Source organism: Chelonia mydas, chromosome 6, assembly GCF_015237465.2.
Source record: "Chelonia mydas isolate rCheMyd1 chromosome 6, rCheMyd1.pri.v2, whole genome shotgun sequence".
In the NCBI taxonomy this organism is placed as follows: domain Eukaryota; kingdom Metazoa; phylum Chordata; order Testudines; family Cheloniidae; genus Chelonia; species Chelonia mydas.
This window is the reverse complement of record NC_051246.2, coordinates 90,596,765-90,609,618: the sequence shown is the minus strand read 5'-3', so window position 1 is coordinate 90,609,618 and position 12,854 is coordinate 90,596,765. Positions and strand designations below refer to the sequence as shown.

At 52.0% G+C, this 12,854-nt stretch overlaps 1 protein-coding gene across 2 annotated transcripts in view; it reads left to right on the top strand.

The window, feature by feature from the left end:
* The window catches only part of LTBP2 (latent transforming growth factor beta binding protein 2), a 132,382-nt gene that overhangs the window by 63,638 nt on the left and 55,890 nt on the right, over window positions 1–12,854 (top strand). The gene's annotated exons all lie outside the window — the stretch shown is intronic.

The window sequence follows — 12,854 nt, the reverse complement described above, 5'->3', positions numbered from 1 at the left end:
TTTAGGAGGTGCAGCCCTAGATTAGCCGAGGAGGCTGCAGACTCAGCTGATAGAGTTACGGACCTGCTCTAGGTCCAGCGCGGGCTTGGCAGGGGCTCTGGAAATAACACTACATCAAACAATTGGCAGGAGTGTGCTTGGAGTCCGTTCCAGGGACACAAGAATCCAGCTCAGGTTTTTCTGCTCCCAAGAGCTGAGCAGACTGACCCAGCACAGCTATAGGGGAATCCTCAGCCACTTGGCTAGGACCTTGGACCCTCACTATGGGGCTCATTCCTTGGGGTGCTAGGGTTTCTGGGAAGGACCCCCCATCCTGGGGAAGGAGAGGGAGTTTCCCATGGACTAGGTGACTCCTGCACTGTTCAGGACTGCTGCCCTGCTTCCCTCCTTGTGGGCAGACACATCTGTGGGCTCCAGCCTGAGATGGGGCAGGAAGCTGAGCCCCCGGGAAGGCCAGTGGGGTGGGATGTGCTCCAGGATGGGAGGAGTGATGCCAGTAAGGGTGAAATAGTCTCTAGCCTTGGGGGGAGTGCTGAGCTCTTCAGCCCCCTCTCTGTGGGAACATGGAGTTACCAGCAGGTAGTCTTCGCAGCTTGGCAAGATGGGCTTAGTGTTGTGCCCCCATGCTGCTTGTGGGATGGTGGATGGGGTCTGGTGCTTGCCCCCCTCCCCCATCCTTAGTGGGACAGGGCCTGGGGCTTGCCTCTCCCCTTTCGGCATGATGGGGCCCAGTGCTCCCCACCCACCGGCAGGACAGGGCCTGGTGTCATCCCCCTTGGCAGGTACAGGGCCAGTAAGATGGTCCTGGCACTCTCTGAGTGGAGGTCAGGTTTCAGTCCCATAGTAGGGTGAGTGCATAAGCTGGTGTGCAGTCTGGGGAGAGGATTATTGCATTGGAAAGGGGAGTCGCATGTGACAAATAGCCGCTGCCAGTAACCACTCAAACCTGTGCGCAGCCAGCCGGGTCTGCCCCTGCCTCCCAGGCTCCTTCCATCCCAGCCGTGGTTAACCAGCTAGAGAGCTTGCCAGGGGAGATCGTCCGGGGCTGCTGGAATCTCTACAGCCCTCTCCACCTATGCCCTGCATGAGCCTCGCTGGATGGCAGGGACACCCTCTCTCCAGGCTCAGTGAAGTGCGATGCCAGCATTGGAGTCACAGGTGCTAAGTCCCTGCTCTTAGCATGTTGTGCATCAGGCTGCAGCTCTCCCAGCATGGCTTTACGAGAGCAGGGAGCCTGTGCCCTGGGATTCCTTATTAGGATTAGATCAGCCTCTGTTCAGAGCCCCCATAAGAGATCCCCCCTGATTCTGGGCAGGACAGACTTCATTCCCTCCATCACAGTGATCTGCAGCAGGCAGCCCCCAGGCACCATCAGCCCTACAGACAGAGAAAAGAATGGAAGCCTGGTGGTGGAGATGGCCAGGCCAGTGTGGTGTGAGCGGTCCTGAGTGCCGTGGAACTGAGGTCAGAGAGGGTGTGCTGAGAGGGGGTGGGCTTATTGGCAGGGCTGAAGCCAGACTAGAACGGCCCTGGGGTACCTAGTGTGGGGAGCTGGGAGAAAAGGATGTTCTCTGGTATTTGGTGAGAAAGGGGAGCTGGCTGTGGGATAGTCCTTTGAGTGCAGGGAATTCTGTCCTATGCCCGCTGCTCTGCGGAGTGCAGTGGGCACGGTGCTGCTGAGCTCACGCCTGCTTGCCTCAGCCAGACATGGGGCTCTCGCCTGCCTCCCCTCTCTTCACCTTGTCTGTCTGTCCATGCTTGGCACTGTAGTATCAGAGCACCTACACCTCCCCTCCCTCCTTCCCCCACCATGGGGACTAGCAGAAATAGACCCCTGAGAGCTGGATGACAGGAGTAAAGGGGAACAGTTACATGGAACAGGATTATTGGCACCTTCAGGTAGTGCCATGAGTCAGACCCACCTCCTGCTTGTGTGCATTTACATAGTCATTTAGATCTTTCTGTCTTCCCTTTGCTGCCTGTTGCTGGGATGACATTTGTCTGAGATGCGGGACTGGTTTCTCCTCAGTCATGGGCCATGCTAGCTGGAGCCGTGTTCCCTGAAATGTGGACTAGGGCCTCAGCATCTTGGCACCAATGTTAAAATGAGGTGCTCTGAGTTGCTGTGACCCTCTTGCCCTGTGGAACTCTGCTGTGGCCCCGCTTCTTGCTGCCTGTTTCTCTCTGCTGGCCCCGGTCTGCTCCAAGGGATGAGCATGTGACTATGCGAGGGATCGCATGGTTGATGGGTTCAGTACAAACAGGGAAATACACCATAAAGGCATTCTACGCACACACTTTCTCCCTTCCCCAGCCCCCGTATTTGGTTTCTAGTGATCCTCCGAACTTTATCTCCTGTGACAAAGTTCCTCCTCTGCCTTGGTGGGTCCTGCACTTATTCGCGGATTTGCTCGCCTCAGAGGTTCACGGCAGCCCTCAGTTTGGCCACTTTTGTGGCTCAAATCTGCCGTTCACTCAGTTAGCCTCATCACTGGCCAGCATGGGGAAAAGGAAGAAGAACAATCCCCACAGTCTCTGCTGATCCACCTAGTGGATCGGGGAACAGGCCAGAGACCTTCCCTTCTGGTGGAACCCACAGTCCAGGTCAACTCCTCCGGTATCAAGTAGGTAGTTGGGGGGATAGAGGGAACCTAGGCCCTGGGCCCGGGGCCCTGTGGACTGCAGCTGTCTACAGTGGCTCCTGTAACAGCTGCATGACAGCTACAACTCCCTGGGCTACTTCCCCATGGCCTCCTCCCAACACCTTCTTTATTCTCACAACAGGACCTTCCTCCTGATGTCTGATAATGCTTGTACTTCTCAGTCTTCCAGTAGTACGCCTTCTCACTCTCAGCTTCTTGCAACTCTTGCTCCCAGCTCCTCACACGCACACCACAAACTGAAGTGAGCTCCTTTTTAAATGCAGGTGCCCTGATTAGCCTGCCTGTCTTAATTGATTCTAGAAGCTTCTTGATTGGCTGCTGGTGTTCTAATCAGCCTGTCTGCCTTAATTGTTTCCAGAAAGTTCCTGATTGTTCTGGAACCTTCCCTGTTACCTTACCCAGGGGAAAGGGACCTACTTAACCTGGGGCTAATATATCTGCCTTCTATCACTCTTCTGTAGCTATCTGGCCTGACCCTGTCACACTCCGTAATTGCTGTCTTCACACCCTTCCCATCCCCATGTTCTCTGTGCACATCCTCCATTTCCCCTTTCTCTCTGCTCCCTTTATTGAGAGCAGGGCTGCACGTGGCATCTTCATTGGGTACCGAAGGCTGTAAGAACTTCCCACCTCCCTGCCCCTTGCCAGGCGCTGGGTATCCCATACCAATGAATTCTACAAGCGTGAGGCCCAGCAGCTCCCCGACCCCCCCAATTTACACCCCTGGATCTCAGAGAACTGCAAGGGCTAGGGGGACACAAATTCCATAGACTTTCAAGGGACCCTCATGGCTGGATTGGGTGCCGCCCTTCTACTGTGCATGGCAGGTGAATGTCAGTGAGAGAATCCCAGGTTACTAATGTGTGTTGAGTTTTTCACTCAGGGGGGCACAGAGTGCCCCTGATCCCTGCGTGGGAAATCTTGGCCATCAGTGGCAGCAGGGAGCAGACAGACATCCCATAGGAAGCAGGCTTCACCCCTGCAAACACGAAATCTCCATCTGTGCTCTTAGCAGATAGCTGGGGAGGGCACTAGCTTGTTAGAAATAACCATTAACTCCCAGTGGCTCCCGATTCCATGGCTTGCCACACTATGTCCCTGTAGCAGCTGGGGCTCAGGGGAGCGTGACATTGGTTCAGATGGCTGTTTGTCTGTTGATTGAGCTCAGACAGATGGATGCTTGTCTGGCTTTCATCAGATTAATTCCATGTGGACGTGAAAGTCGACAGCAAAGAATGTATCCCCCATGTTCTTCCTTCCCATGCCACCAGGAAATCCCGGCCTCAGTCCCTGGCTTTGGGCTACGGTCTCCCCTTGAAGGCCAACAGGCCCTTGTGTACATTGGCAGAAATTCAGGTTAGCTGGAGAGGCCCAGAACTTCCATTTTTCTCTCTAATTCTGTGCAAGTCTCTATCTCTGTTGAATCCATCTTAGCTTTGCTGCTCCTTAAACGGCCCTACGTGGTGGAGACCACACGGTGTGAGAACAGCCAGACAGCTGCCATGTGCTGGGGCTGGTGCAGCGGGAAGGTTGCACTGCTCTGAATGAGGGTAGTGCCACTGAATTGCTGATGTGCTTTTCCCTGGAACGTGCTCTCAGCATCTTATGCCAGAGGTCAGACAGAAATGGGACAGGGGCACAGGTTCCTCTTCCACATTCTCATCTCTCTCCTGGAGGCACCAAGTGCTATAACCTCTCTTCACCCCCAGCTTTGCTCCATGCCTCCTCTCCTCAGGGCTCTCAGCGTCTATGGAAGCTCCTTTCTCCACCCAAGGTGCTGGTATAAAGAGGCCTTCAACCTGATGCTTGGGGTGTATCACTCTGCATTGTGCCCACCAGCAGAGACTCCACATCCCATGTTCAGAGCCCAGCTGTTTCTTTCAGACTCAGACCTGGGCTCTGCACATTGTTCATGTTGTTGGGCTGTAGCTCATTGACCCGGTCAACCACTTGCGCAGCAACAGTCATCCTGCTCACATACCGCTTTCCTCTGGCACTGGGGATTTCCAAGAAAGCTCCCCTCTGTGCCCTCCTGTCCTGGGGAGCTGTGCACCAGAACCCAGTCTCGACAGCTCTTGGAATTTCAAGCATTCCAGCAACCAGAGACGGAAATGGCAGAAATTAGCTCAGCGTAAACACTTACAAATGTACGGCAGGGCAGCCAGGCGAGAGCTAGACAAATGAAGAACTTGTTTGGATTGACTTGCTGCCTGAGACACTGGATTATTAGTTGAGTCTGGAGACAGCCGGACGTCTCTGCTGACTTGCAGCTTTTATATTAGGTACACATTAGTGTGTGGGAAACATCAGAGAATCGGATGGAACCAAGGCCGACAGCTCTCTGAACTCGCCCGCCACGCCCGTCCTGCCCGTTCTTCATTCACCTAGCACCAGCAGTGGTAGGGGCACTTCATACGCCACATCTATGTCCAGTGGAGGCTGGGGCTGGGATGTGCCCAGGTGGGGTGTATTTTACTCCAGGCAGGGTATCAGCCCCACAGCTTTCATTTGCATGTGTGATTTTCAGTTGCCTGGTTTGTCCACTCTCTGTTGGGGGGACATGGATTTCTATGCCTCCTGGAAGAGGTGTGTATGAGAAGGGATTTGGAAGAGGAGGGCTGAGGTGTGGCAGAGTGCGCAGGGAGCGGCTTTTGCCCACGTTAAGTTGGTGGTAAGACATCCAGGAAGAGAAGTTGGAGACAGGCTGAAACATGGGATTGGGTGGGGGTCAGGAGATATGTCAGGAGGGGTGAGGTAGATCTGTGAGTCACTGGTGTACGGAGGGTAATTAAAGCTGTGTGAGTGGATGAGATGATCTAGAGAGAGGGTGTGAAGGGATCAGAGGATGGGGCCAAGCATGGAGCCCAGTGGGAGCCACTTGCAGAGTGGGAGGCGGGAAGGAGGATCCCCTGGAACAGTTGCTGATGGAATGACCAGAGAGGCTGGAGTGAACTGAGGCACAAAAGCCAAGGGAGGGCAAGACTGCAGAAAAGAGGATGTGTGACTGGCAGGGTCAGAAGTAGCTGAGAGGCTGAGGAGGAGGATGTTAGATTGGAGGCCCTGGGATTTGGCTGGGAAGAGGTCAACGCCTGTGGGGAAAGCAGTATCAAAGGAGTGCGGAGGGTGAGAGCCAGGCTGATGTTTGTGTCGTGTTGGAGAAGAAGCTGAGTTACAGTGATGTTGTCAGCATCCCAGCATGAGGTCAAGAGGCCTATGACAGGAGGTGGAGTGTTAGGACCATTCACAGCAATGCAGTGACTCACCTGTCTAGATGACTCCTGGTTAGCTTCCAGCTTGGGGTTGGAGTGCCTCTGTGGGGTACGAGGGCCAGGGAGTGCAAAGAGGAGAAAGCGAGGCAAAGGAGATGGCTTTAGCTGAGGGTTATATCTTACTCTTAAGTTACCAACAGAGGCAAACCCAGGCAGGGCATCAGTTTGGCCACTAACCCACTGTGGCCTCAGAGCAGTGTCCCTTGCCCACTACAGAAGCCGTGGGATAAAGGAGAACAGAAATTGAGAGGTTTTCCCTACAGCTAAGGTGTTTGCTACACCATAAGACACAGCAGAAACTAACACAGAGGCCAATTCCCCAAAGTGCTCGGTGATAGAAACTCCAAGAGAACAGAAATTAAAGTCCCGAAAGCTTCTCCAAGCAGATGGACCCCCCCTCTGCCCCCCCGCACACACACATACCTCTTTTCCCAGCCCCACTGCATTTCCTGTGGGTTTTGCCTCCCAGGGCCATTCTCAGTCTGGCAGAAACCCTACCCTAACACCCTTGGTGCTGCCTGTTTCAGGCATTGTCCCCACCAGCAGAGGCTCAGAACACTGCTTCGTCTTCTCTAGGATGGGTCCACAGAGTGGGAAGCTTAGCAAGATAGAAATAGCACCCATCACTTTTCCGGAGAGCCTGGTTAGCTCTGTGGGAGTGAGCATCCCTGCGAGGATGGGGTGCTGCTGGATTTGTCCAGGTGTTGTGTACCGTCTTTTGCACTGACTAAATGGCTGGGAGAAACCACTTCCCTTCTGCCCCTCCCAAACAAGCTTTCAAGAGTTTCTGGCTGGAGCAGTAAACTAGTAAAGCAGCCCCTTTCAGACTCTGCCCCTTCCCTTCTCCCACAGGATAGCCAGAGGTCAGCCTAGCAATGGGCCCAGATCCAGCAGTCCTGCAAACTCCCTGCCCAGTAGGGTTCACTCCTGCTGCTCTCTTTCTCCCCGCCGACCCCACCCGGGAGGAGGTTTTAACTTCATTAAGATACCGTTCTTTGAAGGCCATCATTTTATTTGTATTTCTCCCACATTTTTCAAGGTTTTGTCCTAGAGAAGAATCTGAATGTACTGGAAAGTTGGATCCTGTAGTGTCTGGCTTGGCGTCTGCAATGTTCCCCATATGGACCTCCCACCGTGTTAGGCATAGCTGGCAAATGGCTGGCAGCTCCCCCAGCTGGAGCCACAGTCATTAGATCTATGGAATGGTATTGCAAGCCGCATGCCATTCTCCCTGCTGCACCCTTAGGCATTGTAAAAGCAATTGGAACCCTCTTGGAAACCAAACTCTGGCTGGCCTCACCACAGTCAGATCAGGGATGATGCAGAGAAAAGAGATTTAAAAGATTTGATGAAGCCTCCAGAAGGACCTAGTTCTACTGGAGTGGCACAGTCTGCCATGGACACCGCTCTCACCGTGGCGATGCACATGGGCATGGCTGGAAGTGGGGAAGGAGCTGAGGCTTACACATGATTACAGTTTCATAATGCTTCTCAGCCAGAGGGATCCCAACAGGCTTGAGACACATTCCTGACTTGCTCTCTGGAGGTTTCCCTTTGCCCATCACTCAGGGGTGGCTGAGTGGGCTGCAGCAGCTGGTTCACAGTGCACAGCAACACAACACAACCGGTTAGCACATTAAATGCAGAAGAATCTTGTATCCAGTTGGAACAGCTAGTAAAGTAGAGTGGAGTTACCCGAGCTGAAAGTTACCCCAGCCACCAAGGCTAACAATCCAAGGTGGGATCTTGGTCACAGCTCGCCTCGATGACAGCACCTCCAGCAACACAGCACCCCTTGCTGGGGCCGTGGGGAATGTTGTGACTCATGGGGAAGCTGTCTGTCACAGATCATCTGGAAGCAACACATCTGGAAAGCAGGACTCTTTAGCCCAACACCCTTTGGGCAGCTTTAGAGATTCCTATTCTCAACTGTCCCAGAGTCTCTTGGGCCTTGCCATTGTCCACTGGCTCCAAGAAATGGACTCATTCCCTCGCCCCGTACCTAGCAGTCTGCCTGCTCCTAGGGATGCAGTCACTTGTGTGCTTTCCCTCTGGAGCCCATTGCTAAGGCTGAGCTGTCTGCTTTTCTGCTGGCAGTGGTTTCAGCAGCTGGGTCAAAGTTTCTCCACTTGGGGAGCAGGTCTTTTCTGCTGTGTGTTAAACCAGGCTGAGGTTTCAGTGACATGCTTGGAGCCTTTACTCAGTCCAAGGAGAAAGGATTTTGCAGTCTGGTTTCGATTAACCGCGCATACTCCAGCCTGTTTCTCTCTGGCTGTCTCCATCCCTGGGTTGTTTACTGAGGGCCTATTGACTAAAACCCAAACTAGGCTGAATGCTAGAGATAGGGTTTCTTGGCGGCAGAACACTGGGCTCCCACTAGCCATCGACTGCCTGTCACGCTGATGCCATCCCTAGGTTTCTTGGGCCCGTGCTGCACATTCTCATTGCACAGCCTTGGTTCCTTGCCTGTCTCTGCTGATGCCGCTCTGAGAGCTGTACTCTCCTTTTGTTGGAACCTGCCTCCTTTTTTCTCAGGAGGCCTCCTGTTTGCTGCACTCTTGGTTCACTGTGTGCTGACGGTTATACCTGGCTCCGCTCCATCACCTCATAATCAGCAGTGACTCATAAGACCCCCTCCCCCAGTGGCTCTCCCTTCGCCTACAGGGCTTCCTAACAATCTCTGTTAAACACCCCGCTCCCCACCCCCACCCCCCCCATCCAGTGCCTGCACCAAATCAGTGTGTCCAGCCATTCATCACTCTCAGTCTCTTCTGACTTCTGTAAACCCTTGGGCCTAACTCATTCCCCTTCCACACACAGCTGCCATCACTGTCTTGGAAGGTGCCTAGAGCACTAGAGAAGAGATGTAACCTAAAAATACGTTCATCAAAGTGTGCAGAGACCTGGCCAATGGTGCTTCCATCCAGTGCAGTGTCTCCAGAAGGGCTGGCGTTAAGTGGCTTTGTGTCCTGAACGTGGCCAAGGAATCCAGCTCATTTTTGATTCACCGCCAGTCTGGGGACCCTCTCCATCCTGCCTGGGGCAGCACTGCCCATGTGCTGTGTCAGTACCCCAGGGGCAGTGTGGTATAATGTATCTGGCACTGGGCTGGGAGCAGCTCTATCATTAACCTGATGTACAGGACGGCAGGAGCCCAGGGCCACACGCTGGGGAGGGGGGCAGTGAAAGCCAGGGCCCTAGATTCTCCTCTCCTGGGATGGTTGTAATTGGGTGGCAGATGAGAGAAAATAGTATCTCGAGTCTTTCTGGCTGCGTAAAGGTCAACTTGATGGACTGAAAATCCCCTGTGACTGATCTTCTCGCTGGTGGTTTCCTTTTTCATGCTGACAAGCTTGACTATTTTAACAGCCGAGGAGATAAGCGGCTGTGTGAGCCCTGGGAATCCAAGGCTGTCAGTCGAGTGCACTCACTTCCCTCTGTCGGAGGCTGTGAGCTAATGGCACCTGCCTCCCAATGAGATCACCGAGAAAGCACGTACCCCTTTGCCGATGTGGAAGGCAGGCCTTGCTTGGGACGCTGCTGCATTTGCAGCTATAACAAAGACTAGGCTTGCTCAGAGTTGTTAGCCTGGTTGACAGGGGTCTGGGGAAGGGCTCTTTGGAAAGAGCTCCTCTCTGTCCTGTCTAGAAGAAGTCCTGTTGCACAGCCACGTGGAGAGCACTCGCTCCTTAAATGTAGATCCTGCTGCCTGAAGAACTGGCAGGGAGGCAGGGCTCAGCAGGCACAGCATTTTAATCTGGAGCCAGACCACAATGCCTTCAAACAAGCCTGAAATCTCCCTGCCCAACAGGTGCTGCTCGGCTGCTCCCTAGGGTATGTCTACACTATGGGCACTATAATGGCACAGCTGCAGCACTGCCATGTAGACGTTTCCTGCATCGATGGCAGGGTTTCTTCTGTCAGTGTAGGCAATCCACCTCCCCGAGCAGCAGTAACTAGGTTGAAGGAAGAATGCTTCTGTCTACACGGGGGGCTAGGTAGCTTAACTTCCGTGCTCAGGGGTGTGAATTTTTCACAGCGCTGAGCGCCACGGCTACATCAGTGTAAATTGTAAGCATAGACCAGGGCTAAGCCTCACTCTGACCTTCTGGAAAAGAATCAGACACAGACACAGAGGAGCCCAGGACCTTCTGGCAGCCTTTGCTGACCGTAGCACTGCCACTATTCAATCTGAGCACCAGATCTATTTTCTTCCAGTCACTACCCACTGTTAAATTCCAAAACACTAACCTACCAAGCCTGTCTCCCGTTGCCGAGAGCTGGGAGGTTAAAAGTGGATGGTTAAGTTCAGATGCAGTTCTCCTTCACTTTGCTCGCTTTCCGATTGGCCTTTTGTTGATTTCCTTGTCTCAGTTCACATCGTATTTCAAGGAAGGAAATTATCCTCTGAGTAACCAAGTCCAAGCTGGCAGTCAGTTGACATCCTCCTGCAGCCATAGGGTCTCATCGCTTTGTGACCATATCCTGACAGAAAGAGAGCAGCCTCCATACCAATATTTCAGACATCGTGTCTTGGTTCCCCTTGGTGCAGATATCTGCTCATGTTACACAACAGTTGCTCTTTCAATGAACATGGGTTACTTTGCAAAATTAATCTGTTCGTCTACAGCAGTGGTTCCCAAACTGGGCTTCATGAACCCCTGGGGGTATGCAAAATGTTACAGGGGGTTCTTGGGAAAAAATTCCCTAATGGCGGACAGAGCTGTCCCTAGGAACCCTGGGCAGCACAGGGCCAGCAGCCTGGAGCCCCTGGACTTCCAAGAGCTAAGCAGATCAAAGCAAGCATATCTACCACACCGAGGAGATTTAAACTTCAAGACTCCTTATAAGAAATGGAAAGGGAGGCGGATATTTGTTGCTGTTTTTAAAATTAAATAGGCAGCTAGTATTGTTTTTTAAATTATTATGAAGAACAGGTTTAAGCTTTGTTGTAACGTGCGTTGTTTGCCTGGGCTATTCAAGACCTGAATGCTTGTGTAGGAGGAACTCTCTGAGTTGGCTTCTTAAATACCTTCATGCTGTTTCATATCTGATACTTCTTGATGATACATAGGAGCCTTGTCTTATAATAGGCTTATTCAAAGTGATACAAGCTACGAAAGTGAGATCTTGGAAGAGTGTTGCCGTTTTCATAATGTAATAAAAATACTGTAATGATAATTAATAATAAATAGTGTGTAACAAGCATGTCATAAAAATTTATATTTCCAAGATCACTGCTTTTATAATTTATACTCAGGTAAAGTGATCAATGGCTCCATGTCTAGCTGGCAGCTGGTATCAAGAGGAGTGCCCCAAGGGTTGGTCCTGGGGTCGGTTTTGTTCAATATCTTCATTAATGATCTGGAGGATGGCGTGGACTGCACCCTCAGCAAGTTTGCAGATGACACTAAACTGGGAGGAGGGTAGATATGCTGAAGGGTAGGGATAGGATACAGAGGGACCTAAACAAATTAGAGGATTGGGCCAAAAGAAATCTGATGAGGTTCATCAAGGACAAGTGCAGAGTCCTGCACTTAGGACGGAAGAATCTCATGCACTGCTACAGACTAGGGACCAAATGGCTAGGCAGCAGTTCTGCAGAAAAGGACCTAGGGGTTACAGTGGATGAAAAGCTGGGTATGAGTCAACAGTGTGCCCTTGTTGCCAAGAAGGCTAACGGGATTTTGGGCTGTATAGGTAGGAGCATTGCCAGCAGATTGAGGGGCGTGATCATTCCCCTCTATTCGACATTGGTGAGGCCGCATCTGGAGTACTGTGTCCAGTTTTGGGCCCCACACTACAAGAAGGATGTGGAAAAATTGGAAAGAGTCCAGCGGAGGGCAACAAAAATGATTAGGGGTCTGGAGCATATGACTTATGAGGAGAGGCTGAGGGAACTGGGACTGTTTAGTCTGCAGAAGAGAAGAATGAGGGGGAATTTGATAGCTGCTTTCAACTACCTGAAAGGGGGTTCCAAAGAGGATGGATCTAGACTGTTCTCAGTGGTAGCAGATGACAGAACAAGGAGTAATGATCTCAAGTTGCAGTGGGGGTGGTTTAGATTGGATATTAGGAAAAACTTTTTCACTAGGAGGGTGGTGAAGCACTGGAATGGGTTACCTAGGGAGGTGGTGGAATCTTCTTCCTTAGTGGTTTTTAAGGTCAGGCTTGACAAAGCCGTGGCTGGGATGATTTAGTTGGGGATTGGTTCTGCTTTGAGCAGGGGGTTGGACTAGATGACCTCCGGAGGTCCCTTCCAACCCTGATATTCTATGATCCTGTGATGAAAGGAGAAAATCCCTGGAAATATTCATTTTTAGGAGGGTGTTCGTGAGACTTGACATTTTAGTGAAAGGGGTTCACAGGTTGTTAAAGTTTGGGAACCACTGGTCTAGAGTCTGACCATTAACTTGCTTCATTAACGAGCAACAGCAGTCTGCCCACTGCAGATAAGAGTCACACTGGTGCTAAGAGGGAACAAGACTCCATGACTTTCAGTATCTTTCAGCCTATTTATTGTCTTCAGAATGGAGTCTTTCTCCCCAGCAGTGTCTGGCTGATGGTGCTGGGTGTGGTCTATGTCTCTGTAAAGGCCTTTTGGAGAAGAAGTTGAGCCTCACTCTCTATTCATGTTCCATCATCGTCTGATTGCAGGAACACCTTGCTTCCTGTTGGAGTGCTTCCGTGTTACAGTGCTGTGACATTTGTGTGTTTGCTATCACAATTGTGCCAGGGCTGACAGATGTCTCTCCAGGCACTATTGTGTCCTGCAGTCAGCCCCCAGCATATGGACTAGGCAGTGGGACTGGCCTGGAATCTCTTTAACGGTTCCAATCCCAGTGGGTAGGGTGGGGCAGAGAGTGTTTTTTTTAAAGTGTTGTAACTTCAACCTCAGTGACCATGCCCCCACCCTCACACT